At 33.7% G+C, this 27,978-nt stretch overlaps 1 protein-coding gene across 20 annotated transcripts in view; it reads right to left on the bottom strand.

The window, feature by feature from the left end:
• BAZ2B (bromodomain adjacent to zinc finger domain 2B) overlaps positions 1-27,978 on the bottom strand; it is a 240,557-nt gene that overhangs the window by 202,591 nt on the left and 9,988 nt on the right. The window contains exons 2-3 of one of the 20 annotated variants that reach the window (XM_019727231.2): positions 19,509-19,545; positions 16,860-16,921 (exon numbers count right to left, since the gene is read on the bottom strand). The exons of 17 other annotated variants lie outside the window; for them this stretch is intronic. The gene's annotated coding sequence lies outside the window, so the exon portion shown is untranslated. The remainder of the gene's footprint in view (positions 1-16,859; positions 16,922-19,508; positions 19,546-27,978) is intronic. 2 more of the 20 variants (XM_019727232.2, XM_019727229.2) reach the window with 2 other exon arrangements.

Raw genomic sequence — 27,978 nt, forward strand, 5'->3', positions numbered from 1 at the left:
TTACCATCTTGCTAGTTGTTTTCTATTAGTACTATTTTTTTGTTCCTTTTTCTGCCCTCATTTGAATTAAATATTTTATTTATTTATTTATTATAAAAAAAGAGGAAAGATAGTCAAAAATAAAAAGACTGATTCTATGAAGCCAGTTAAATTTTAAAAGCAAAACCAAACCAATTTCAGTTGCAAAATCCTAAAAAAACTGGTAAATCAAATCCAGCAAAATATTAAAATACTATTAACAAATCCTGATTAAGTAGGTTTTATTCAGAGAATGTAAGGACGGGTCTATTTCTGAATAGCTATTAATGTTAGTGACAATATTAATGAATTATGGCATCTTCTCAAAAATGTAAAAAATCTTCAATAAAATTCAGAACTAAGTTGTGATTAAAAACTTGTATCCCACTTAGAAAAAGAGCAGGAAAGGTCTTTAACATGACAACATACCAATAGTCACAAATAATAATTAAAATAAAGAAGCATTCCCAACAGGGTCAAGAAAAAAACTAAGTGTTTGTTTTTACCACTTCTAGTTAATACAGTCCTGTAGCTCCTACTCAGTGAAATAAGTGTGTAGGATTTCAGGTTGGCCACCAAGCTGAAGTCTCAATCCACAACCAGTATCAACCTCAAAACCAACAAAGATATCATCTCCAGATGACCTCAGACCACAGACCACAGCTTGCAAGCCAACCCCAGACTTCCAGTCACTTCATCTGTGGCATGAGGAGCAGAGAAAAAGGCAACTCTGCTAAACTCTGTCTGAATTCCTAACACACAGAAACCATGCGATACAATATAATAATTGTTGTTGCTTTAAGCCAGTAAATTTTGGGTTACTCCCTGAAATAATGAAACAATAGGGAATTTTATTTTTTAAATATAATCACAAAGTAAAAAACTAAGTTGGGGGCAGTAGTTAGCTCAATTGGTTAGAGCACTGTGCTCTTAACAACAAGTTTGCCGGTTTGATACCCATATGGGCCAGTGTGAGCTGCCCCCTCCACAACTTAGATTGAAACAACTACTTGACTTGGAGCGGATGGGTTCTGGAAAACAACACGTAAATAAATAAAAGTTAAAAAAAAAAACTAAGACTAAATTCACAATTTTTTAAACTTCTATACAACAAAGACACTTTAATCAAAGTGAAAAGACAAGGCACTGAGAGCAGATATCTCCAATACATATAGCTGTCTAGCATACGAGTAGAATAAGAAATAGACAATCAACCTATTTTGAAAAATAGGCCAAGAACATGAACAGACAATTCACAAAAGAAACTTAGATCACTAGTACACATGTGAAAGATGTTCACAGGTGACAAGTAGGTTTTATTCAGACAATTGAGAAAAATTACAATCAGTTCACTTAATAACAAGTCAGACTGATAAAAATTGTAAGTCTGATAATATCAAACTCATTCAGGATCAAAAGAAAAGTGAAAAATATTTGGAATCTTGATTATGAAGAATGTACTAAATTCAGTGTATTAGAAATGAATGATGGCATTACCAGTGAAAATACAGTAATTGGATAGCATGGAAGCAATTTATAGAAAGATTCAAAACAGTGCTATTTTAAATAGATGCTCCCATAATAAATTTAATAATGTATATAGATAAAACATTCTACTTGAATATCTCTGACCTAGAAAATTAAGATTTAGACAATTGTGTAATCAGACAAATCTCTGAAAGCATAACATAAATTTACACGAAAGAAATGTTTATTTCTATTAGCAACTTTTAAAGTTACCTGTATTCTAGAAGATATATCTCTTTTCAAAGATATAGTAATTAAAATGCAATGGATTCTGAATACCAATATTTTAATGGAAAATGCTTTGATTTTATTAACTGACATCATTTAAAAACGAAATCTATGAAAACACTCTTAAGTCTTCCAAATTCGAAACTTCAAAATTATCATATAACTTCAGGCTTCATTGAAAATAGTTAGAATTTATTAAAAAACAAAAAGTTACTTCTTGAAATAGGCCTACACTTAAACAGAACTAGAACCTATACTTTATCTCTCTGGTCTTTGGAGTCTAAGGTTTACAATAATCACCTGATCTTTCAAATGGATGTTTGCTAGTCATTCCTTACTCTTTGAGGGCAGGAAATGTGCTTCGTGCATCTCTTTTCCCAATGCCTACTCCATAATAGGTATTCAATACATAATTATTTGTTGAATGAATGAAATGGATCTAGCCCTTAGCACAAACATGGTCTCAAAATTTCACAGTGAATTAGAGCCAAAGCAACCGTTTTAGGACAGACCCACTCTCTTTTCGCAAAGGATTCAGGAAATTAGAGGTGTTATGTATCCCCAGGAGCTCTACTCTTTCTTACTCCCCTACTACCTTAGGCTTTATGTAAAATTCCCTTGAAGGTACAGACAGCTCTTTAAAATACAATAAAAAATGTTTTACATGTTTTATATATGTGTGTGTATACATGGGAGTGTCACACATCATAGACTAATTATGACTCAAAAAGCCAAGATCCATTGCTAATGTAGGTTGTGAGATGACGAGAACTGGGATAAAGTCACTGGATTTAGAAAAGAAAATATAACTCACGATGCACTAAGATACTATTTCAGTACAGTAGTGGAAACAGAAGGTAAATTATAATATGATAATCTAGTTTAGACTTCTTATATTTATGGACTACGTATGTAGCCAATTCTATTAAGTGTTAATACCACAATAAAAGAACAATCATAATAGAAAGAAAATTCTACATTCTACGTATCTGTAATTCAAGCGGAAAGGTAAGCTATTAACTATTTGAGGTTATTATATTTCACATACAATTTGATAAGACAGGAACATTAAAAATAGAATAACTTTTTTTTTTAAGTACAGCAATTTGTTAAACAAATACCTTTTATTTTTCTAATTTTTGTCCTGAAACAGGAGGAAACATCAAAACATTTTAAAAATGCCGAGGACTAAAACTCCAAATTGCAAGGTTCAGGTGGTAGGTGAGAAGTAAACAAAAGTAACAGTATGCCATTAGAGGAAAAGCAAGTCATTTATAGAATAAAATTTATTCCTGTACTACATTATTTACTAACGAAAATAATGATGCTAATAGTTAACAAATAACCAACTAGTAAGCATTTTTTAAGGATGTATTATATGCATCGGACTATATTCAAGGCAACTAGTCTCTAATCAGGTTCACAAGAAATACAAAACCTAGATCTACCATATGTTCTTTTTCCTTCTTTTTTTCTCCTGTTAAAATAAACATAATGTAAAATTTACCATCTTAGCCATTTGTAGGTGTACAGTTCAATGGTATTAAATACATTCACATTGTTGTGCAGCCATCACCACCAACCATCCCCTAACACCATATGTTCTCTTAAGAACACTCTTAAATAATTTTGTACAGTAAAACTAGTGAGTAAAAGGGCAAAGCAGACAATTCAATGAGTTAATTACAATGAATGAAACATAAAGGTGGTCACTTACAATACAAGTATCCTGTAGTATTCTGGCCTGGATTGTGTAACCTGAATCTAATCATGAGGAAACATCTGATGCACAACAAATCAGAAGCATTCGATTAAAAACAAAGTACAGCGGCATGTGTCTTAAAAAACATCAATTTTATAGATGGCAAAAAAAAAAAAAAAAAAGAAAAAAAAAGGCTGTAGAGAAGTTACAGATTAAAGGAAACCAAAGAGAACTGACAACTAACTGCAAAACTTGATCCTAGACTGGATTCTGTGTAGAATGAAAGAAAAAACACAACGGATGATATTCGGTCAACTAACAAAAACTAAAATATGCACAGGAGATGAGTGTTTGGTAAAAGTTTACATTTTTCTGAAGATAACTGTACCCTTATTCTTAAGAAATATACACCGAAGCATCTAGGGGCCATTACTCTCAAATGGTTCAGAACAACAACCACAAAAGCAGGTGAATGTGGAAAAAGGGATAACGGCATTATGGGATGTTCTACACTATTCTTACTCCTGCAACTTTTCTGCAGTTTGAAATTACATATAAAGAGTTAAAAACTGTGCTTAATTAGGTAGAAGCTACATATGGAATTCTAATTCACAATACTAAAGATTTTAAGAAATTATTAACATATAGCTCTTCCAAAAAATAATTTAAATAAAAATACAAACATACATGTAATTTCAAAGCCCTGTCAGCTTAATACACCTAAATTGTGAAGAGTGTCAGATCTGTGCCTTTCATGAAACTGGATAAATATAATGGGGTCAGTTATATCAGGACATTCTGTATCTTGGTCAGTAATTTTGATAATGATTCAGTACTTGCAGGAAATTACCTCTAGCAACGTTCATAATGTTACAAGTGCTGAAAATGTTTTTTTGCATCACTGAATTCAGTTCTCACTAACTGAAAATGAACGGGTCAAAATGTTTTCCGTTGACTCCATCAGAGTGGTGACTGACAAACATAATTCAATAACAGATACAAATTGTTATCTTCTTATCCCAACTGCCAAAACAAAATTTGGATCCAACTGTTCTTTTATAGTGAGTTTTTCTCATGGTTAAACCATCTCTGTTTGTGTCTATGTGTGTCTGTATATGTATGTTGTAAATGTGAGATAATTTGCTACCGCTGGATGGAATTGTGAAAATTAATAAATTAAAATTAACTGATTTGAAGGCAAGCACTTATAAGGAATGGGTATTCTAAAATTCTCAAAAATATATAAACTAACTCAAATGCTTTTCAAGTTCATGTGATCTAAGATTAATCCTTAGTACTAAATAAAAGCTACTTTAACTTTGTTGGTTTAAGTAGAACAGAGATGTCTTTCAAGTTATTGATATTAAACATATATACATTTTACCTGGGTTTTATAAAAATAAGTCAAAGTTAATAACTGATTTTGATGTCCATGACATGTTTCTAGAGTTCATAAAATGTGTTCATAAATTTAACTTCTTAGTTTTCACTAGAAATTGAGGTTTTAAGGGTTAAAATCTCAATATACGTAATTAAAACTGCTAATAATAGGAATAACTTCACAGGGTTCCAGAAGAGTCCCTGAAACACCTGAAAAAGATTTGTTTTCTCTCCTTATAAAAGAGAAATTTCACACCAATCAGGTTTTTTTATTTCTTTTTCAACGTTAAATTATATGGGAAGCATTGTAAAATAAGTGATGAGAAACTTCTAAGATATATTGTATGGGTAAACAGTGGTGGTAAATTAAATGAACTGGCACTGTGGAAAACCCAAGATGGCCACTTGGTTATTCAAGGCTCCCTGGCAAACCCCATTTTTCATGTTCACATTCCTTCATGCATCATAGTGCATTTAAGTTACTTAAATTAGATGAAGGGACTTATGAGCTGACATTATGGAATGGAGACATCTTACACTATTGCCTAGATTTGATAAAGTCACTTCAAGAAAATGCCAAATAGGTAACCTCTTCCTTTCATGGTGAGCTTCCAAGAGACAGACTTTAAAGATCACTGACTGCCATATGGAGATTTTGTTTATTGGAAAGAACATCAAACACACCCTCCAACCTCTTTGGAATGAACCTTATCAGTTGCCAGCTGTGAATGGGCATCTACCCCTGTCTCTGACACTCGCCTCCACCTACAATGGACACCAAAGACTCCTTGAGGATGAGAAGCCACCGCCATGAGAGGTAGACAGCTATCTCAAGACAGCGACGAGGCCTGTACACCTATGGATTGATGTTGAACTCAAAAACCAATTGCTTGATTGTCTTTACCTGTCTGCTAATATTAGTCATAATAGTTATAGTTGTTCCTCAGATAACTTTTAATACTCTTTTTATGGTTTATGTAAATGTTATACTAAATGCAAAATACAGAAAAATGAGAGATGGCAAAACTCAGATCATGATAGTTCACAGAACAGAAATGATCCAGAGTATTTTTTCGCGATGAAGGCTGTAAGATCTGACTGCCTTCCATTTACTTGCCATCAACACTTGCGACTTACTAAGAATGAGCCTTCCTAGTGCTGTGAGACCACACTATCTGACTAAAAGGTTGGTCATTGAGACATCCTTCTGATTGATTTAGAACAAGTGGGGAATGATGGACAAAAAAGGGGACTCTGTAATAAATCTAACAAGTCCGGTGAACCTCACAGGTGATCTGATCATAAATTTCTAATGGGGCAGGTCATGGTGGCTAGTAATGCCCCAGGCATGTAACTGCTTTAGCAAAAGGTCTCTCTTTGCCCTAAGTAAGCATATGCATTGTTCTTATGCATCTAGGTTGACACATTTTTGAAATGCCAGAAGTATTCCTCTTTTCCAGACCCCTCAGAGGTGTAATCACCCTCAAGGGAGCACATTACCTTGTTAACTATTTTGTACCTTGCTTTCTCCCGCTCTCACGTAATCTTTCTACATTTCCTACAATATTTCTACAAATATATAAAGGAAACTGCAAAACTGTCATTCTCCAGAGCATTTGAAATCTTGCTTTCCGGTACATTGTCAATTTGGCTCAAATAAACTCTTACAAAAATTCTCTACAGGTTTGGATGGTTCTTACATTGACAGACTGAATCAAAATTTGGGAATTTAATCCAAAGCCCATCAAAATTCAAAGGATTATTTTCTGGAACTTGACAAAAATGGTCAAAATATACCTGAAAAATAGCTAACTGAAAAATTCTGAAATAAATTCTCAAAGAAGAAGGGTTTACACTAAGAAATATCAAAACTTAAGACAGATAGCAACTAAAAGTGAGGTACTGAGGAAGAACTAAGAAGATAAAAGAAACAATTCAAAGAGTACACAAACAATCCTGTGAATTTATTTCATATATACAGAGGGTGCCAAAAAATATATACACATTTTAAGAAAGGAAAACTATTAAACTTGTAATACTCAATATATACAGATAACAAAAAATGAATACAAGTCGCGTTTGACTTCTGCAATTACAAGAGATGCTCAAAGTGGTTACCATCAGCGTCCAGACAGTTCTGATAATGGAGAACTACTGCTTGAGCAATGTTGACCAAAGTGTCCACTTGTATACATTTTTTTGGCACCCCCAGTATTTAGTAATTATCTCTAGATGAAGAAATTTCTGTATTACCTTAAGTTTTTTGTATTGTTTTTTTTAACAAAGAACATACTCTTAAATACTGGGGGTTGGGGAGGGGAGCCATTTTCACTTACAAACAAAATACAGAGGGTAAGGAGATGTCAATATGTCAATTTTTTGACATATTTCTCCAGAGAAGACATGCATTAGAATTGAAAAATTCCCACAAAGAATTTACCATGTTTTCCCAAAAATAAGACCTAGCCAGACAATCAGCACTAATGTGTCTTTTGGAGCAAAATTAATATAAGATCCAGTCTTATTTTACTGTAAGACCAGGTCTTATATAAAATACAATATAATATAATATAATATAATATAATATAATATAATATAATATAATAAAATAAAATACTGGGTCTTATATTAATTTTTGCTCTAAAAGATGCATTAGAGCTGATTGTCCGGCTAGGTCTTATTTTGGGGGAAACACGGTAGCAATGAGTAATTGGTAGTGACCTTCCTTGAAAAGAACAGTTTCACTAGAGTGATGGGAATAAAAGACAGACTACAGTAGAGTGCAATAGTAACAATTATTTTCAAGTTTTCCTTCATCTTCATCCTCAAACTCCTCCCAACCTACCAAACTATTATTATAACTTTCAACAGGATTTCAAGATTCAATAGGGCTAGTACTATCCTCAAGGACCACATAGTCTAAGGTCTACACATCTTTCCCATCCACCTGCCCGAGTCAAAATTAACACCTCTTTTCTCTATGGTCCTGTAATACTCTGCACACCTATTCATAAATATTTATGGTTATTATTTACATTTCTATATATAAATAATGTATTACTTATATTTCTACAACCCCCATTATGTTATATGGTGCTTGATATCAAGCAGAGCTATTATGTGTCTCAAGACTCATAAGCACAGAATCCTTCATAGAGCTTAGGCACTCAGCTGACTACCTGAAACTTTGAATTTAGTTCCAAAGATGCTAAATCACTGTGACAAATCTGAACCTCTCCTAAACAAAATTAAAGAATAAATTCAGAGAGTTCGTATAAAAGAACTAAGCAAGGAATGACTGAGTTTCCCTATGGCTATTACTTTCTATTTAAGAACAGTCTGCACATGGATAATCAGCTATCATGATTGGCTGTGAGCATTTCAGCATTTTGTTTATTCTTAACAATTCAATTAATAGTGTGCATGACTAGGCAATGAAGTTAAAAAACTAACCATGAGTCAAAGATCACTGAAATGTAGTTTAGAGACTTTGTCAACACTCTCTTCCTGAAACTCGAGAATAAGTAAACTACAGAACATCAGCTGACTCAATTTTGTTGTTTTACTCTAGACTATCATTGTACAATGTTTCTAAACCAACAGCATTGATCTTTATGATGAAATTCTGAACAAGCATACTATATTTCCAGAAATTATAAACTGCCTTCCTTCTTGAAGGCTGCCTAAATCAACAGAGTTCTCAGAGATTTCATTCAGCTTTAAAGCCATATTGTTATGCCAAATTAATCTTAACAAATTGATACATTTCTACCATTTTACTATTTCTATACTGAGAACTTTAAACTAAAGAGTATCTTAGTTTAGATTCTAAAAATCTACACATCTATAATTTGATGTAATACTATTTATCACTTGTGTTTATAAATTCAGCATAGAATTCTACAGAGCACTGGACTCAGGAAGAATACTTACGTGCTTGTTCATTATACAACTACTTTATTAGCTGCGAAATGAAAAGACTGATCATATAACCTAAAGAATGTGGCAGACAGCAAATTTAAAATGTTCAAGAAAAGAGAATAAAATAAAAATGGAAAATACAAGTAAATTCAATTCAATAGGCATTTACTAAGTGCTTTCCATATTCTAGGCAGAGTTATATTAATACATTTAGGATATAAAGATGAATAGACCGAAGAATTCATTAAGTTGAGAATGCTTAACAAGTCTTTACCCCAAAACAAGCAAGAACCCAAATGACATAAGTAAAATTTCCGTTTAGGGTTGAACCACACCATTTGCCACTAATTTATTTATGAACCTGTCTATGTCTAAGTTTCCTAAGCTGTATAATGAGGAATGCAGACTCTAGATGCTTTACTTCTAAAATTCTAGGAGTTAAAACAATGTTGACAGACATTGGGATAGTAGAAATAGTAGGCTCAAATCAACAAAAAGAGTAATTTTAACATAATTATGAAACCCTCACAGTGATACTAGTGTATAGTAAGAATATCAAATTTCAAAGATAAAAATTTTAACATGACTGGATTAAAAAGCTCCAAAATACATCCAGGTCTAAGGGAAGAATCCATACATCTAATCACAGGACACTAAGTTGAATTCTACAAACAGCAGCCTATAGGACCAATACTCATAAACATTAGTAAAATATTTTCCCCTTAAGATCTAGAAACTTACTAAATTCCTAAAAAACCAACAGCTTCAAAACATTACCAAGTTATAAGTTATATATATTCAGAAGTTCAACTAAATCTGGATGGCCTTACTGAAAAGTTGGGGAAATCTGAACTTGAATCCTGGATTTACCATATACTAGCTGTCTAATTTTGGGCAAGTTATTTAACCACATCTCAGTTTCCTCAACTGTAAAGTGGAATAAATATAGAACCTATCTCACAGGATTCTTGTGAGGATAAAATAAACACATGCATGTAATACCAATTTGGGCAAAAGATGTTAACAGACAATTTATAGAGAAAACAAAAGTGGCGATAATGTGAAAATATATTAAATCTTGCTAATAGTCAAAGACATACAAATTTGAAAAATCGAGTCATCACTATGCACAGTCAGATTATCAAAGGTTAAAAAGAAACAACAACCACAAAATACCCAAAATTGAGTAAGGTGTAACAGGGAATGCACTCTCATATAATTTTAAATGTTGCATATATTTGTTACTATCTGGAAAACAGTTTGGTAATAAATACCAAATTATTGATCCAGCCACTTCTCTTTTAGGAATTATCCTGTAGAAATAATCACAAAGGTGTAAAGTCAATCTACAAAACTGTTCAAGATTGAACTACTCATAATTTGGAAAACTATGAAATCATGTTTATTAATGTGCATTTATTAAATTTTGGTGTATCCACAAAATGACTTTGCAGTCATTAAGAAGTGATTTATATTCTCCATAGTCATGAGAAAAGTGCTTCACAACATACTTTATTGAGTAAAAAGGCAAATGACAAGACACCAGAGTATGACCTTGTACTTATAAACGTATGGGCACATTTACAGAGGAGAAGAGGAAATTCGATGTCACTACAATGTTAGTGGTTACTTCCCAATAGGAGGGTTTGAGGGATGTAACTCTTTTATATAAACTCTTCCTGCATCACTTAAACTTTCTACATTATCCTTATAATGAGAAAAAAAAAGTTTTCATTCTTTAAATAATTTCTAAAAACAATTCTAGAACTAAAAAGGAATACTAATTCCTCCTCCATTGTTTTCAGTGAACAAAACGACTGATTCAAACAAAAATTATATGAGGAAGGGAAAACATACTTTGAATGTACTCTAAGGTTAGATGAAACTGACAGCTCTGGGAAAACCAAAAATAAGACCAATTATGGGGACAAGATTCAACAGTATCTCTATCTTAAAACATATTTAGTATTAGACTACAGTCCTTCTATACACTACAAAGACTAAAACTAGGAACCTGAATGAGGAAGAGAATGGCAAAAGCAATAGCTAAGAAATTTACTAGGCACATTCACACTTAATATTGCTTTTCAAGTGACCCTTAAGGTAATCGAAAGAATTATTCAACATGAGAAAGGAACTAGTTCATTTATGTCAGAGGACTTATGTAACTTAAGAAAGCTGTATCAAACTGATTTAAACCTAACTTGTTTTCACTTGTCACTATTACCTATCAAAATATCACATGCTGATATAAAGAAAAACCTATAAAATATACCATGAAAACGATTTTTTCCCTTAGAAAAAAAATCTAGTGCTTAACTTTCCTATGTGAATTCAGGAAAAAGTACTAAATAAAGATTGAATTCAAAGCAACACGAGCAACATGAAATAAGAGTCAAGAAACTGAGGGTATGGTTCCAATTTTCCATTACTCAGTCTCCATTCCCTTATAAGTAAAATAAGAAGATTGAGGAGAGCTCCAAATACACTTCATAAAGCATCAGTGATATGACATATTCTTTGAAAGAACTACATGCTCCATGAAAAGAAAAGTTCTATTGGAGAAATAAGTTCAGGAAATTATGCACACCATTTACCCTCTTTGGAGAATCACACATTGTACTGAAGAAAATCCTTAACTTTGTATAACCCAGTGTTTCTCATAATTAGGGACAAACTAAATGGCAATACAGGAATGATTAAAAATTATACTTCATTCTCATGGAATGTAAGGTAAAGCATAGTGATATAGTTAATAATACTGTATTGTATATTTGAAAGTTGCTAGGGAGTAAACTTAAAAATTCTCAACACAAGAAAAAAACATGTAACAATGTATGGTGAGAGACATTAACCAGACTTACTGTGATCATTTCACAGTATATACAAATATTGAATCATTCTGTTATATACCTCAAACTAATATAATGCTATAAGTAAATTATATCTCAATATTTTTAAAATCCGCTAAAAAAAGAATAAGCAAATTTGGGGGTTATTACCATTTAGATACTATCTAAATCCAGGTACCATGTTTCCCCGAAAATAAGACCTAACTGGAAAATAAGCCCTAGTATGATTTTTCAGGATGACATCCTCTAAACATAAGCCCTAATGCGTCATTTGGAACAAAAATTAACATAAGACCTGGTCTTATTTTCAGGGAAACACGGTAGTTGAATTATTTCACCAAGAGAGTGATTAGAGTTAAAGAACAGAAGTTATGTAAGGACTGAGGCCCGGGGGCATGGGTGGAAGAAATGAAGAGAAACCAGCAAAGAAAAGGAAAATAGAAAGCTAGGAGGAAAAAAATATGTCAAATTCTGAAAGATGAAAAAAAAAAAAAGAATGTTTCAAGAATAGAGTGATAAACTGTATCAAATACTACAAGTTTTGTTAAGAAAGATGAGAACTGAGAACGGATTAATGTCACAGAGGTCACCAGGAACACGGCTAAGAACAGTTTCAGGGAGTTGATGTGAAGCAAAAGCATGACTGAAGCCAGATCAAGAAAGAATGCTAGGAGAGCATTTATGGGTAGCAAATATAATTTTGCCAAATGAAAACCAGAGAATTAGAGCAACAATGAGGGGAATGAAAGGTCAAGAGAGATTTTTTTTTTTCCTAATATGTTGATAGTAATAATCCAAGAAAGGGGAAAATGATGATACAGGAAGGGAGATATTTCATTAACATGAAGGAATTACAGGAAAGCAAAAGGGGTTTATCCATCTTTTTCTTTTCTCTTTGGGGGGTCATAACCATCTAATAAAACACAAGATTGGTGTTTGGGAGAGCAGGTGGTGATTGTACCAGGACTGACCTCCTAGAAGTACCTCAGAACAGGGCAGATCTCTTTCAGATACTTCTCAAAGATGACTTGACTTGGTGTGGGTCATACTAGACCCATGCAACAAAGAAGTTTTTCAAAGGCAAAGCTGAATGGGGATCATTTCTTTCCAGTACCGTGTTTCCCCAAAAATAAGACCTAACCGGACAAACACCTCTAATGTGTCTTTTGGAGCAAAAATTAATATAAGACCGGGTATTATATTATATTATATTATATTAATTATATTATATTATAAAGACCCGGTCTTATATTTCATTTTATATAAGATCGGGTCTTATATTAATTTTGCTCCAAAAGATGCATTAGAGCTGATTGATCGGGTAGATCTTATTTTTGGGGAAACACGGTAAGTCCTCAAATAGTTTTTCTTTTTGTTCCCACTATTTGATTTTCATGCCTAAGAAATCTTGTTTGTTCTCAAACCTATTAAGGCTAGTAAGATTTCATACTGCATTTATATAATTTAACTAATTACAATGTAAAACAATGAAATGAGTGTAAAAAAAGGTTATTTCCCTGAAAATTAAATCCTACTAAAAAACTTGATAAAGGTAGGGTTTTGTTTTTTTAAAGTTACTGTTAAATTAGATGTAGGTAAGGCAACTATAAAATATTGGCAGAAAACATCATAAAAATGTATAGGGATTCTGCACCCAGAAAGTTGTGAGTGTCTTAAGTTCTTGCTCCACTTTAAAGAATCTGATGTAAAACTTTAATTTTAGAGGTGTGTGTTCAAGAAAGATACAATGATTTCTAATTAGGGAATTCATCCTCAAAGAAAAAGTACTGGTTGGCCCCCACAAAAAAGATTTTTTTTAAATGCAAATGAATGTGAAAGTTTTAAGTTATTAAATGTTTACATGTATATGTATGTGTATCTTTTTCTATGATTTCCCATTTTGACTTTTTTGATTAAATGAAGAGCTATAAGCTCTGACTGCATTGGATAAGAAGTTTTTGTTCCTATAAGTTCTGCAAATAACATAAGCCTTTTTTTTAATTTAAGTATCCATATTAGAAAGATCCTAAATAAAATAGTTAACATATTTTCCCTTCCTCCTTAAATAGGAGTCTGTTTTTTTTTTCTGACACTCGGAATCATTTAAAAAAATCAACTAGATATTTGCAGTGCATTAGCTTTACAGCTGCAATATAATGAAGCCCTCATTAAATGACTAGGACTTTGCCCCTAAGCTGAAGGGCACCCGCCAGACTGCTTCCAAGTTTTCCAGTTCTCTCTTATCAGAAGGTTTTTCAGCTGTGACCTGTTTGCTGCCTGCTGAATGCTTACTTAAAAATAATCTTTTCAGTATCAGTGGCAGAAATAAATGACTTTTTTCTTTTTTCTTTTTTTGGAATCTACAATATTTATATTCTTTTTTATTTTTTTAATTTTATTGGGGAATATCGGAGGACAGTGTGTTTCTCCAGGGCCCATCAGCAGCAAGTAATTGTCCTTCAATCTAGTTGTGGAGGATGCAGTCCACCTGCCCTTGTGGGGATCGAACTGGCAACCCTGTAGTTCAAAGCTCGCACTCACCAACTGAGCGATCCAGCCGCCCCTAAATGACTTTTTTCTTTATATGCCTACTTATTCCATATTTTCTTATCAAAAGTTATCTTTACATTGCTCACTCGGAAACTTTTTTTAAGTTATGAGTAAGACAGACTTAATACTTAGAATTTAAATGTATTAATAAGTCATTTTTATGTGTGGTAAAGATGCAGGTTATTGTTTTTACAATATAATTATTTATTCCACAATTCCAGCCCTAACATTAAAATGTCACATTAAACCTAAAAACCCATTGCCATTTAATTGTTACTTTATTGAAGATGCAGAGTTTGCGGTAATTAGAATTAGAATTTTACATGTGGCACAGCGAAAAAGGATTTCAGAGGATCTCAAGACTAAGTTATTTAACCCTTGAAAGTAATCTGTTTTCATTTTGTGACCCAAATAGTTTCGTTCGTTTTGTTTTGTGTGTGTTTGTGAATGGTGCAAGGTTATATACAAATCTGCTAAGCAGAATTAATCAAATCACCTAATTCCACATACAACCCAGAATTTGTCTTGCTAATTACTAGTAAGCTTTTTATACAACTACCTTAAAAGTGTTAATCTTCAGTTGAACAAGTTTATCAACTTTAGACTTAAATTTCTTACTTTAAAGAAAATTAAGCAAGATTACTAATTATTCTTCCTTTTCTATATCCAAATACCACTGGTATAAATGAATTAATCATTAAAAAACTTAACCAGATATTCTAAAGAATAACTAAAAATGCACTGAAAAATTAAAATTATTCAATATAAAATATACTTCAACTGGAATAATGTAAACTCTAAAACTAAATATGTAAATTAACGCATAAAAGCTTCAATTTAGATTTTCCGTGAACATTTTGATACTACAAGGTCTTACATGTGCAATGTTCCCTACTAAGGATACCACCTCTCTTCTCCTACATCTTCCACAATGCCAACAGACATACTGTTCTAAAACCTAAATCTGACTTACTCTCATCATGCCTCACCCCCTTTCTAAAAACTTAATAAAAAGAACCCACAACTTGAATGATATCCCTTTTCATTGATCGTCTAAGCTTCACCTTCTAACATTATTTGCTAGCACTTCCTGTAATCCTTGAGTACTTGAAGCCTGCCTGTCCCTTACTGCTTTGCCCACTTGGACATACTTCAATTCAGCCTTCAAAAATTTGCTAAGATGTCAACTTTGTTTAACCACTAATAGTTATTGACTATGACTATATTACCAAGTTTAAGGTCTAGTGCTTGGTGTTAGAAATATGTAACTTTTAGTTGAAAAGATGCAGTCCTTGCCCTCAAATAATGTAATAGTATGACTGTCTCTCTAAAACCTTACCCCTCTCACAGCTACCTCTAACTATTCTGATACACTTATCATACACTATTGTTAATTATTTACGTGACTGTTTTCCCTATTAGTCTGTGAACAGGGAGAAAAGCAACTGTGTTATTCATCTCTATACTCATAGCACCTAGACAAATGAATTACCAATACTGGTTGCTCAATGCTGCAGTGAATTGTATTCAGTATACATAGCATGAGCAAAATAAAAGCCAATGAAAAGAAAATGCCTTTACAGCCACACCTTGTCATTATATAAACATATTTAAAGGAGCTTTAATTTTAATCTACGGTATAAAAATATTAGATTTACCTATGAATTGTGAGTCATCTTAGCAAACAATAACTCCAAAATATGACTTGAGACCAGTGTTTCACAGGCGTTACTAATAACTGAATGGCTGGCTCCTCACTGATGTGAGCTGCTCCACACCTTGCAGATGGTTAGCAGCATTGCTGGCCCTGCCCTCTCAGTGTCAGTCGCTCCCTTCAGTTAGTGACAAATCAAAGCATTCTGTTTTTTAAAAGGCCCCTAAGCGAATAATTCTCCCAAGATGAGAACTCCTGCTTAGTTTTGTGACTTTGTTTAACTTTAATTGCAATAAAACATCTAGCCCATAAAGAATAGTTGTGTGCAACTCTAAAACTAAATATTAAAATACACGTAAAATTAAAAATTCAATATAAAATCATTTCTTCAAATATGAGGTACAGATTTAACATATTTAGCCACTCTAGCTTAGGGAAATATACGTAAGCACAAGAGACTTAGCAGTCTATTTAAGTGTAGAAGGAAATAATAAAGTTAAATTTTTATTGGGGAAAAATAAGAAAATTTGCTAACTACTAACACTATTATTTAATATGTGGATTGAAGCTGGCACCACCCTTGGAGTTGAATGTTAGGCAGTTATGTATCACATGTGGTAACCAAGCTATCCTGTGAGAAGAGTGAATTCCACACTGTAGAACAGCTCACAGAGGTATCCTTACTCATTTGGTTAGCGTATTGTCCACACTGTATAGGTCTATGGGAACCTGGATTTACAAATTACATTAACTATTTTAAACCAACTTTAACAAAATAAGAGTGGCTTAAAAAGATTCCTTCAAAAAAAAAAATCATGTATTGAATATGCCATAATCTGAACATCGTGTCCCCTTAAAATTTATGGTAAAAGCCTAACCTCCGATGCGATGGTGTTAGGAGGGAGAGCCGTTGGGGGGTGATTAGATCCTGAGTAAGTTTAATGCCCAATAAAAGAGGTCCTAGAGAGACAGATCCCTTGCACACTCCACCATGTGAGGACCAGAAAGATGGCTACAGTCTACGCACCAGGAAGGGGGCTCTCACCAGACTCAGAATCTGTCAGCGCCTTGATCTCACAGCCTCCAGACCTGTGGGAAATAAATTTCTGCTGTTTATATACCACCCAGTCTATGGCATTCTGTTAAGCAGCCCAAAGGTACCAAGACAATATAACACTAGATAGAATCACAAAAAAACAACACAAGAATGCCAAAGCTGACACTTCTACTTCCAGTTATGAGCTACATTATGAGGAGAAAGCAAGTATACATCAGCAAAAAATAATTATGAATTTAACAATAAATGATTTGGAATATAGAGATCTACTATTGTTGATAACCATCAGCCTAAGTGTTCAATGCACTTTAAGAAACTGGCTAATAGTATAAAGTCTTCATCATTAGCAAAATATTTTAAGATACTATTTAAACCATCTTTATCTCATTTTCATTTTTATTTATTGGTATATTGTATATCCTACATCATATATTAGAATATAAGTAAATTCATGTAATTCACAAACAAATATACATATATTGGTGATCTATGATCTAAAACATTTTTACTGATAGGGAAACATAATCAAAACATTTAAAAACCATTATTATAGAAGATTGGAGTCTAAATATATAGCCTAAGAAGAATTTCCCAGACCTTAGAGTGAACCAGATTTAAAGACAATACTAAAAGAAAAGACACTCAGTAAGAAGCAACTATTGTTAATCATCCATTGAAAGAAAAATCAATTAAAAGTCCTTTGAAAATAAACAAAAATAATACCTTTGGGAAAATATTTAATATACAAATTGAAAATTTTAAACGCAGCCACCAGAGGAAAAAAAGCTTTAATTTAGGTTTCTAAAATGAAAAAAAATTCGAAAAAGTATACTATTTCTTAATTGCAAAAAAAGGAAAAGAACTGAAAAAAGCAAACTTCTAGCAATCTCTAAAAGTTCATCTATTCACAGTGTGAAAATTAATAAACAGAAACTTCATTTAAAATGGAGTTGGGAGGCTAGAAGAGAGACCTCTGACACACGTGTCGCTCAAAGCACACTGCTGACGCTAAGAGAAGAGACTTACTTCGCTTCTCCTAAATGACTACCTGGGCAGGAGAAGAAAAGATTCCTCCTTGTCCAGCCAATGGGAGACTGCCAAAACATTTTGCCCACGGTAGACTTACATCAAACAGTATCAAATTTCATTCACTAAAAAACATGTACTAAAATAATATTTATGAATGAAAAGCACATTAAAACACTTAAAAGTATAACAGTATGGAATGGATAGTAGTCTAACCATTCACAAGAATGAAAAACTCTTTTCTAAGCTATCAGAAAAGCTCTTTCCTAATACCTTTCTAGGCAAATGAACAAGTCTGAAGCAAATGACAGTTCAGTTCCAGGCTTTTTCCCCTCTGGTCGACAGGCTCACTTTGCTTTCATATTTCTATTAAAACAGGAATTGTAATGGGACAAAGCTAACTACAGGTGAAGAGTCAGAATGCTCATTAATTTCAGTTGCTGCCTGTCTTGCAAGTTCCTTGGTCCACTTCTGTTTCTATGGTAACATAGGTAGAATTCAGGAAACAGAAACAAACGCTTTAAGGTCATAGTTAAGCGGGGAGAGTCGAGTATTGAATGGCATATACAGTGATTTAATTTTAAGAAAATAATCTGAAATGTAAAAAGAAGGGAATCACAATTCATACAATCTTAAAGATACTCAAAGAGAGAAACATGCCAGTGCAGTATTTTTTCCTTGATTGTTTTCATGGATAAGTATTTACATCTTACTTATAACTTTTCTAAAAATTTCATTCCACTCCTACTGAGGGTGGCCAAACACCAAAACAAAAACAAAACCTAAAAATCACCAAATTACCAGACTCACTTTCTAGTAAATAATTCACAGTACTAGAATTAAAGCTTTTAAATAGAATAGCATATTTTGTGATTCTAATTAGGACTTATTTTAGACTTTGATTGTCTTTGAAAAGTTGATTCTAGTATGGCCTTTTAAGTCAGGCAGAAGAAGCTCCATTTAAAAGTAAAAATAAACCTTTCGTTAATACTCACATGAACCTTTCATATATATGTATTGTCTTATACCAATACAACACACATAACGTGTCTGGAATGGACATTTCTTCAGTAGATTTTCCAAGTATTTCTGAGGTCACCTTAAGTTTATGAGTATCCCAAATTATGACTTCATTAGGTCCTTTAAGTGATTTATTCTTTTCCAAGTTGCTTTACGTTCAAAATTTTTTTCTTCCTCTCTCACAACATTGTCACTCCAAAAAGTCTACGTCGCTGTCTGTGTCTGTCTCTCATCACTCACTCTGGGGGAAGCAAGCTGCCATGTCAGAAGCAGCACTATGTAAATGACCATGTGACAAAGACAGGAGGCCTCCTGCCAACAGCCAACAAGAAACTAAGGACTGCCAACATCCATGAGCGCGTGGTGGCAGAGCCACTGGTCTCAGCGGAGCCTCAATATGACTGACTGCTGTCGCACCTGGAAGTTTGGCAGACACCTCATGAGAGATCCTGGGTTAAAATCACCTAAGTCCATCCCACACCCACAGAAACTGAAATAAATATTTGTTGTTTTAAACTGCTAAACTTTATTTTGCTAAACAGGATTAGATAATCAATAAAGTATCTTATTCACCTTGTTTCCTCCCACTCCAACTCTCAGAGTTCCTTGCCTAGAGTAAATGACAAAGAAAAGCATTAAAATGTAATGCAGTTTGGACAAAACTCATACCAAAAGTGTTTTCTCTACTGCTAAGAGAAACAGAAAAAATTAAGCCCCCACCTCTATGTAACAACCGAAATACTAAAAAGAAAATAAATGTTCATATATAAAGCTATGATGTGATAAACTGTAAAAATCAGAAAACAGAGAGTATGTCCAAAATCTACATTTAGGTTCTATCTACCACGATTTTCCTCAAGTGAACATACAAACTTTGGCCAAACTTTTATTTGTTATCTTTTTCTACAGACAATCTGTAATGTTCCTCTATTTAGCTCTTGCATCCAAATCTTATCCCTCTTTGTAAGAAAGTTGCTAAGAGGAAAAAGTGTGAAATATTTTAGCAAAGGCAAAAAAAAAATTACCAACCCCCTACCTAGGACATTTTACCAAGTTACCTGTGCCTTTCACTTTTGTGTATGTGTGAGCTAAAAATATATATGACATAACATTTACCATTTTAACCATTTTAAAATGTACATTTCAGTGGTATTAAATATATTCACAATGTTATGCAACCATCGCCACCATTTCCAGGCCTTTCATTTTCTTTAAACTAAAATTCCCAGAGAATAAAAAAATTAAACTCGTAATATATAATATTTTAAATGTGCATTAGAAAACAAAACAAAAAAATACTTATAAAAACAAAGTCAGGACCTTTGTAGAACCCAAGTTTGCATAATTAAGGCAAATCTTTGATAAACTAGACTAATTTAATAAACTTGGTTTTTAAAAAGTTATGGCTTTAACCAAACAAGCTAACATTAATCCCATAAAATGTTTACAATTTTGAAAAATATAAATTTCTATGTTCAAATAATTGAATCATTACTCTGGCTAAAATTTTTATTTCAACAGTAACTATGTTCTGTACCAGATAGCTTGAAGATAATTTTCAAGACCCTTAGGTAACCTAAAACCTTGGACTGATATTACATTGAGTTAACTAAACAATTATTAAATACCTAGATAATTTTTAAGTAATATACAATACTGAAACATTGATTACTAAGCATAGTTTTAAGCTTATATACTTTTGCTTCTTATATTAATATTGACAAGCTATAGTTCTGGGTCATGTTAATGGAAGTGTCCATTTTTGCCACTTTAAGGTATAAAAGGGATATGTGTGACTGTAAAAAGTTATGTTATGTGTGTTCCTGAGTTCTACACAGTCTACTAAAATGCTGGTATATGGCAGACAGACCTCAATATCCACGCCAAACATTTCTCTCTGAAACAGAAATTAGCTTGGTTAAAAGTTAAAGCCAACGTGAGTGGTTGAGACTATGCTAGGAACAATAGTGACAGAGAAGCACAGCTGGCCATACGCTTTTTTTTTTCTTTCTTTAAAAGCTTTGTTGTAAAGGAAGGATTCTAGGGGATTTGTGGTCTCCTGACCCCTTTCCACTCTTAGAACTTATTGAGGACTTCAAAGAGCTTGTATTTTATGTGGATTATAACTATCGATATTTACTATATTGAAAATCAAACCTTAGATACTATTTTAAATATTTATTTATTGCTACATTTGAAGACAGCAATAATGAATACATTGCATATTAACACCTTACTAGTAAGTAAGATAAATAACATCTTACTATTGTTTCGAAAATAGTTCTGACCTCATACATTCCCTCAGAGAGAACCACTGGACTCAAGTAAAGTATCCATTTGCTCCAGAATATGGAAGATGATAATGAAGAACCTAACTTGGAAATTGCATTTTATTTGCCTTGATTTATAGTAGCCAGTTCTAAAAAGAAGCTATGAAACATTTTAAATTTTAGCAATTTCTTTCAATGTTGATGGGCTTGCTTCCTTTGGGGGTATTAATACATTCATCTTCAATAAGAAAGGCTATTCTATGGCCTCTATGTAATGTGCCTAAATAGAAATCCCGTATCCTAAGGAATAATATTCTGTGCTTTAAGCTGACTTTATTACATCCTTGATTATCTACAGAAAAGAAAAAGAAAAAGAAAAAAGGTTCCCCTCATCTATGAATCAGGGGTTAAAGAGAAAACCAAAGCCCCAAAATGGAGTCATTTGTACTAATGCCCATGATACTAACAGCCAACATACTGAATCCAGATTTAAAAGCTGATTAATTGCTATTTCAACCTTCTCCAGGAATGTAATCTTCATCAGTTGGTCTGGAATTTTCTAGTCAGTCAGTACCAATGAGGTAATCGGTCACATGGGCCCTCTCTATCTTCCCCAAGGGAAACTGAGGCTATCTGCCTGATAAGACCACCATCCTGCCCTAAGGGAAATAACCTTGTCTGAAACAAACCTTCATTTCTTTTGCTAATAATTTTCTTGTCCTGTCAGTTTCTGCCTATAAAAGCCTTCCATATTGTACATCTTCTCAGAGCACCTCTCTACTTGCTAAATGGGATGCTGCGTGACTTATGAATCACTCAATAAAACCAATCCGATCTTCAAATTGATTGAATGTTCCTTCTTTAACACAGCAAAACTATGATCTTCTATGCTTATTTTTATTGTTACTTTCGTTAAATAGGTAACCAAGTATTGTTTCTCAGGCACTCAGGATTCTATTTTAATCAAGCCCCAAATCTTCTAACAAGTCTCAATTTTCCCATTCTACTAATCATACCCTAAATATAGAAAATATAAAACGTTTTACAATATTTTATGCTAACACTATCTGTGAGAGTTCCCAGTGTGCCTCAAGAAACCCAAAAGATTTGTTACTTCACCTTATAGAAATATAGTTGCTAGAAAGAATTAGGTTTGTTTGATATGTTACTACTGTAAGAACACACGGAAAATGTTGCCAACGTATTCTTTCCTAGATTGAGTTTGTATAAGTAAAATGTTATAAACATGCATATTCCAGAAATTTTGTTTTGTGAGGAGTCCCTGGAGATATGGCAGTGCTGTCACCCTCCATTATATTTTTATCCTCAGGGGAAAATACTGATCAAAATCTTCATGAAACAGTTACATACTATACCCCAATAGAAAATTTTACACTCCTCCATCCTGCTATTATGAAGTTAAAAAACAAATTAACCACAGCCTTTAAGTCTGTTTTCCACAGACAGCTTTTGTTTTACTCTGATGGTTACTTTACTCTGATGGTTTCTTAAAAACTATGCAACAAGCTATAGGCCAGAGTTTTGTCTCCAACAAGGGGAAGGATTGTACCAGGTACTTCAAACTATTAGTATTTCAAAAAATAGAGTATCAGCACAGGGTGCTAGGGTGACATCTCTCAAACAACTTTCCGACCATCTTTTGACTGTGTCAAGATTTCCAGGACCCTTTTTAGTCTAGAATCAGACACCTTCATAACAGTAGACAGCCAACCCAAGCTCCAGAGAAACAAACAAAATTACACAATATGTAATAAATTGATGATAGAAATTTTGATTGGAATATTATTGGTATTGTTTTAATGTTCTATTTTCCTTCATGTTAAACTATCTATAACCACAACAATTTAGTAAACTCTGCTTCTGTAAACCAAAATGAAACATTTAAAAAATAGTATCTGATTCTCACTAACCTTCAGAATTCAGAAACTCTTCAGAGAATCTCCTTTTCATGGCAATAAAAATGTTTGCATATATTCAATAATAACTTGATCTTTTTATCAGGATATAATTGGACAAACTTAAAGTTTTACCTGGAGTGTCACATTTGAGAACAATGGTCACTCAAACAGGTATGACAAGGTACTTGTTAGGAGCTAAGGTTGGCTTTATTACAGATCCAACACCTATAAAGCCCTACCAGGAAAACTGGTCTGGTCCCTGGCTTACAGGGCCTCAGCCTTACAGGTGATAAGATCACTCACTTCCTGGCAGGCCAGGAACATTAAGAAATTTGAGGGATATTTAAGGACACCACTATAAGTAAAATCTAGTAGTGTAGCTTTTAAATGTCCTAGCTGAGATTCCTTATAAAAAGCTACAGTCACAGTAATTTCGTAGCCTTAGTAGTTATACAATGGTTTATAGGCTTCAGATATGCAAAAACAAACTCAAGGAGCCCTATGTGGTTAACACTCTTACTGCGCCTATGAAAATAATCACCTATACCTCACAATGAGACAGCCTTTTTTAGAGATCAAGAAAAATCCTTAAGCTTATTACGATCACATCCCTTTGTACATGTACCAAAACCCTTTTTTCTAAACAATTCAAACATAAATATAAATTCCCAAAAAAACTTAGGAATATATGATTAACAATTAAAAATATACAAATTAAAATGAAATCATTCCCATTAAAAAATACAATGAAAAGTCCAGTGGCAGGAGTATAAAATGTTACAAACTCTCTCAGAAGCATTTTTGGATACGTGAAATGAGCCTTATTAAAATCTGATAGCATCCATTGGCATAATACCTCCTAAAAATTCACCAAAAAAGACCAAAACTAGTGAGTGAAATGCCATCATCAAAGAAGCCAGGAAAAATAACATTATAACAAGACTCTGATTCTATACACATATGCCAAGAGTACCACAGAGTGCAGTGGTACTCTTTTAGGAAATAAATGAGAATATTCTGGTATGTCCCAACCTATAACTTGCAAAACTGAAGTTTAGGGACATGGAAGACCTGGAAGCGACGTAGACATCACAGAGGTTGGGACCCATGTTTACACAGCAAAACGACATCAAGGGCTACCATTTGACCTCATCGTTTTAATTTTCCTCAAGCTGTTATTAGAGTTGAAAAGGAGCCAGCTTTGCAGGTGATGATCAAATGTGACTAAGCAGACATAAGTAAGCACTGACTCACCATACAAAATCCATAATCCCCAGTATTACAGGCTGGCCCTTCTCCTCCTCCCCATCTGCAGGTATGCCAGGCGCTCCCTAAAGCAGAGGAACTACTAAAAATCAAATGTTGACACTCACAGGTAGGACCACAGTTACACCCAACAGCACAGATCTCAAGAGATTCAGAGAAAAAGTTCTAGGAGAAAATATATTCAAACTATATTTCCTGTTACTCAGTTCACCATGATGCTTATGCCAAATACTAAAAATGATCAACATCTAAGAATTTTTAAGAAAGAATCCTAGGTTACAAGAGGTAAAAACAAAACAACAAAAAATTGACAATGCTTTAAAAAGTTGACCTTTAGTTATCTAGTTCAACATTCCTCATAATAAAGATTTTAAAGTATACAAATGGAAATGTACTATAGATAACAAGTGTTGATGGCAGGTTGGGCCTTAACATGGGCATTAAAGAACAGTTTTACTAGCAAAAAGGCAAATATCAGACAAATGACAAAAGAGAAATACAACAGGTTAAGATACTGAAAAATGCTCACTCTAGTTAGTCACAGAAATGCAGATTAAACAAGGTACAATTTTTTGCAATGGAATTGGCAAGAACTAAAAATGATGAATATCCCCAATCCAATGAAAGTGTAGTAAACAGGTATGGTTATATGTTGCTAGTGAGATATAAATTCAAAATCCTTTCAAAAGCCAAGTTCATAACCTATATATTAAGAGCCTTAAAGTATCCCAAGCCCTTAACCCAGAAATTGGGATTTCTAGGAATTTATTCTATAAAATAATGCGAAACAACAACAAATAAAAGCATTATGCATAAAAACGTTCATTGAAGCATTCTGTATAAAGGAAGGAAGGAAGGAATCGATCTGTGGACATGCACAACCATGGGCTCCACTATCAGCACTCCGCTGGGACCCAAGGGAAGAAGCAGATACGGGGCGGTAGAGAGCTGGGAAAATGTCACAAAAGCAACTCTTCATGAAGGTATTAGAAAATATGCAGATTGTACCAAGCACAAACAGGAAATAAGAATTGCATACAGGGCACATCAGGTGAGAAAGCACGGAGTCATGAAGGCCTATTACTCAGGGATCCATAACATGCATGGTATGTCTTTCATGTATTTAGGACGTGCTGCCGCCTCCCATCTCCCAGTGCTTTTCAGAAACTAGAGTTTGGCAGTGGTATAAACACACACAGAACAATAAACACAAACACAAATAAAAAACATTAGGCTGACTGGGTGTGGTTATTCAGCTATGTGTAGTGTGACATACCAGGAGGGAAGTAGAAGGGCTTTAAAAAACAGATGACAGTGTGTATTAAGCTAAACTCATCATAATACATGTATGATGTATTTATTAGAAAGAATATCTAACTACTGGCAAGTGGTAAGCCACAGCCAATCTCTAATTCTCACTGTCTTCATCTGAAAAGAAGGAAATAAGTGTTCAACTACATCAAATTATTGTTATAGTTATACGAAATAGATTTGAATGTAAGGCAATCCAATCTCCGACCTCCCCAAACTAGCTCAACCCCATTCCTTTAAATTATTATGTACCTCATATTTATCCTTCTGCCTGTGCACATTGCTATTAGTCTAGTCATCACCTGACAGCAATTTCTACAATAAATCGCGGGTCTTTCCTTGAATAGCCTCTTCTTTCTATCCATTGAACAGATTAATATCAACTCTATCTTTCTAAAACAACTTTTTAATCATGTCCCACCTCTGCTTAGAAAAAAAATCTATTAGCTAACCTAAAGTCCCCTTTCCAACTTCATCTCCCATTCCTTTCAAACAAATTTCAGGTAGGTTTCCCTCCATCCTCTCCTTTGCTCAGGTTGCTGTTCTAAGATAAAATACTGTCTACTACTTCTTTTAAAGCCCAAGTGAAGTTTCACCATCTCCTTGAACCCCTTTAATCCCAACCCATATATTTTTTACATTCTAGGGGATATCAATAGCAATACTTAAGCATATGAACTATCCTGAACCATGTGACCTTCATATACAGTATAGACTCACCTTATTAGGGGGGAGTAGTGTGGGTAGTTGCTAGTATTAAAATAGAGTAAATATTATCTTTGACATAGACCACACTGGAGACGAATATACTGTTTCTCACTCAGTAAGTCCAACACAGCCACTTTCACTGCCAGTTCCAGATACCCATAGCTGGCCTGCATTTAGGAGGTATGATACACGCACAAAATATTTATATTAAGACCTAAGAGCCACAATTAGCGTGAGATGCTCACGCCCTGAGAGCTACCAGGAGCAGAGCACCTGACTCCTGCATCCTACCTAGAGCATAGTTCACTGAGTGAAAAATGGTTCTTAAAATTGTTTTCCTTCCCCATTCCCAATTTTTTCCTAACATAAATAATGGAATTTCCATGAGTTGAAAGCACAAAAGATGAGACTTCACTGTATGTACATCCATCCTTTCTAAGTAAATTGTGAACTCCTTGAGCATAGTATGGGTCATGTATTTTAGTCGGGGCATCTTGAATTGTTTCTAGTTATGAAGAAACAGAGATGCTGACCTGATTCTTGTTCTCAATTTAATCATCAATTTATTAACTAATCACTACTGCCTAATATGGAACTATTAGCACAGCACAATAGTGCCAAACATGAGAAACTAATAAGTGATTTTTTTGTTTCCATGGATAACTACAGGATTACTTTTAGCTCCCTTGTGAAGGGCTGAGATTACAAATATGGAAACAAACACACCAGGTATGTGTGGTTAATGTAGTTGGTACCCAGTTTACTTCGGCTACAATGTATCAAATGATACCTACTAGAATAAAATATTTGCAATAAATAGCCAAAAAAAGCAATGACTTATTTCACAAAAGATGTCTCCCATTAAAATGAAAAAGGTCAGATTCAAGATACTGTATGTCATAGCACACTTCATTAAAAACAAAAACAGATTTCACAAAATAAATGAACAAACAAAGCAGAAACAAACTCAGATACACAAAACGTTTTGGTGTTTGGGAGATGGGAGGGGTGTTGGGGAGTTGGGTGAAAAAGGGGAAGGGATTAAGAAGTACAAATCCGTTGCTAACAAAATAGGGGTATGTAAAGTACAGCATAGGGAATATAGTCAGTATTGTAAAAACTATGTATGGTGTCAGATGGATACTTGACTTATTGGGGTGATCACTTCATAAGGTATATAAATGTCCAATCACTATGTCGAAACTAATATAACATCGTATGTCAACTGTAATTAAAAAATAAAAAAATCATTTTTTAAAAAAGGGAAATTCCGGTCACGTTCTATTTAGCTCCCCCCCCACCCCCACCCTCAGCATGCCTTGCTCCTACCTGCCCATTTCACACATAGTACAAAAGCATTTACACATTCTTTAAACAAATTCTTTTATGAGTTTTGGCAAGTATATCCATGCACACACTTTCTGGAGAGGCAAGGGGAAAGAGCTTTTTTACCTAACCTGCCAAAGTTACTACATGTTCTCTTCCTGGACCAACTGTTTACTGTTTACACAGCCCTTCTCTAACCCTTTCACTTCCTACTTCAAATCCCCAAGGTATGATGATAGATAA

The sequence above is a fragment of the Rhinolophus sinicus genome, linkage group LG01 (genome assembly GCF_036562045.2).
Source record: "Rhinolophus sinicus isolate RSC01 linkage group LG01, ASM3656204v1, whole genome shotgun sequence".
NCBI lineage: Eukaryota > Metazoa > Chordata > Mammalia > Chiroptera > Rhinolophidae > Rhinolophus > Rhinolophus sinicus.